At 59.6% G+C, this 2,500-nt stretch overlaps 1 non-coding gene across 1 annotated transcript in view; it reads right to left on the reverse strand.

Annotated features, from left to right (window-relative positions):
* The window catches only part of LOC124740635, a 6,750-nt gene that overhangs the window by 3,223 nt on the left and 1,027 nt on the right, over window positions 1-2,500 (reverse strand). The window contains exon 1 of the ribosomal RNA XR_007009856.1: window positions 1-2,500. This exon is cut by the window's left edge and continues 3,223 nt beyond it; it is cut by the window's right edge and continues 1,027 nt beyond it. This is a non-coding gene — a ribosomal RNA (large subunit ribosomal RNA).

A 2,500-nucleotide genomic window follows, 5' to 3' on the forward strand; every position in this document is an offset into this window, starting at 1 on the left:
GGGCAAGCGAGTCGAAGGCCTTTGACACATCCAGAGATGCCAAGTACAGCGAGCCGGCCGCTCGGCACGCCTGGGTCATCGCCAGATCTAGAAGAAAGGTGTTGTGAAGCATCCCATCCTGAGGGATGAAAGCCCGCTGGCGACCGTCCAACACACAGTAGCGCATCAGGCGGCCAACCAGAACCTTGTGAAAGGCTCTGGTCAGCACCGAGCACACTGTGATCGGACGAAAGTCAGCAGGGGATGCTGCGGCGGTCTTCTTGGGCAGCAGGGTTGTTCTGGCCTGAAGGAGTCGGGAAGGAAGGGAGCGGGAAAGGAGGAGGAAATTAAGGATCTTGAGGAGAACCTCCCGGGGAAGGCGACGCAGTTGTGTCGGCGTGAGGCCGTCAGGACCTGCAGCAGAATTGCGAGGCGGGAGAGCAGCGGTGGCTTCTTCTGCAGAAATGGGAGCCCAGAGGTCACGGAAGGGCACCCTCTTCGAGAATGGCAGCAGCTCATCGGACAGACCCTCCCCACGCGGAGGTCGAGACCTGACACGTGGTGGAGAGAAGAGGTCTGTCCAAAACTCAATCAGCCCTGGGATGGATGGTGGCTGATGCAAGAGTGTGCCATCGAGAAGTCCGTTGATACAGCGTGCTCCGTGCTTAAGAGAGTCATAGTTACTCCCGCCGTTTACCCGCGCTTGCTTGAATTTCTTCACGTTGACATTCAGAGCACTGGGCAGAAATCACATTGCGTCAACACCCGCTAGGGCCATCGCAATGCTTTGTTTTAATTAGACAGTCGGATTCCCCCAGTCCGTGCCAGTTCTGAGTTGATCGTTGAATGGCGGCCGAAGAGAATCCGCGCACCCGCGCGCCCCCGGAGGAGCACGCTAAGGCGGACGCGGCCTCGCAGCAAGGAAGATCCGTGGGAGGCCAAGGCACGGGACCGAGCTCGGATCCTGCACGCAGGTTGAAGCACCGGGGCGCGAACGCCGCGCAGGCGCGCGCATCCTGCACCGCCGGCCAGCACGAGGCCGACCAACGGCGAGAGCAGACCACGCCCGCGCTAAACGCCCGCACTTACCGGCACCCCTACGGCACTCACCTCGCCCAGGCCCGGCACGTTAGCGCTGACCCACTTCCCGACCAAGCCCGACACGCCCCGATCCTCAGAGCCAATCCTTATCCCGAAGTTACGGATCCAATTTGCCGACTTCCCTTACCTACATTATTCTATCGACTAGAGGCTCTTCACCTTGGAGACCTGCTGCGGATATGGGTACGAACCGGCGCGACACCTCCACGTGGCCCTCTCCCGGATTTTCAAGGTCCGAGGGGAAGATCGGGACACCGCCGCAACTGCGGTGCTCTTCGCGTTCCAAACCCTATCTCCCTGCTAGAGGATTCCAGGGAACTCGAACGCTCATGCAGAAAAGAAAACTCTTCCCCGATCTCCCGACGGCGTCTCCGGGTCCTTTTGGGTTACCCCGACGAGCATCTCTAAAAGAGGGGCCCGACTTGTATCGGTTCCGCTGCCGGGTTCCGGAATAGGAACCGGATTCCCTTTCGCCCAACGGGGGCCAGCACAAAGCGCATCATGCTATGACGGCCCCCATCAACATCGGATTTCTCCTAGGGCTTAGGATCGACTGACTCGTGTGCAACGGCTGTTCACACGAAACCCTTCTCCGCGTCAGCCCTCCAGGGCCTCGCTGGAGTATTTGCTACTACCACCAAGATCTGCACCGACGGCGGCTCCAGGCAGGCTCACGCCCAGACCCTTCTGCGCCCACCGCCGCGACCCTCCTACTCGTCAGGGCTTCGCGGCCGGCCGCAAGGACCGGCCATGACTGCCAGACTGACGGCCGAGTATAGGCACGACGCTTCAGCGCCATCCATTTTCAGGGCTAGTTGCTTCGGCAGGTGAGTTGTTACACACTCCTTAGCGGATTCCGACTTCCATGGCCACCGTCCTGCTGTCTTAAGCAACCAACGCCTTTCATGGTTTCCCATGAGCGTCGATTCGGGCGCCTTAACTCGGCGTTTGGTTCATCCCACAGCGCCAGTTCTGCTTACCAAAAGTGGCCCACTTGGCACTCCGATCCGAGTCGTTTGCTCGCGGCTTCAGCATATCAAGCAAGCCGGAGATCTCACCCATTTAAAGTTTGAGAATAGGTTGAGGTCGTTTCGGCCCCAAGGCCTCTAATCATTCGCTTTACCGGATGAGACTCGTACGAGCACCAGCTATCCTGAGGGAAACTTCGGAGGGAACCAGCTACTAGATGGTTCGATTAGTCTTTCGCCCCTATACCCAGCTCCGACGATCGATTTGCACGTCAGAATCGCTACGGACCTCCATCAGGGTTTCCCCTGACTTCGTCCTGGCCAGGCATAGTTCACCATCTTTCGGGTCCCAACGTGTACGCTCTAGGTGCGCCTCACCTCGCAATGAGGACGAGACGCCCCGGGAGTGCGGAGGCCGCCGCCCCGTGAAGGGCGGGGAAGCCCCATCCTCC

The sequence above is a fragment of the Schistocerca piceifrons genome, unplaced genomic scaffold (genome assembly GCF_021461385.2).
Source record: "Schistocerca piceifrons isolate TAMUIC-IGC-003096 unplaced genomic scaffold, iqSchPice1.1 HiC_scaffold_179, whole genome shotgun sequence".
Lineage (NCBI taxonomy): Eukaryota > Metazoa > Arthropoda > Insecta > Orthoptera > Acrididae > Schistocerca > Schistocerca piceifrons.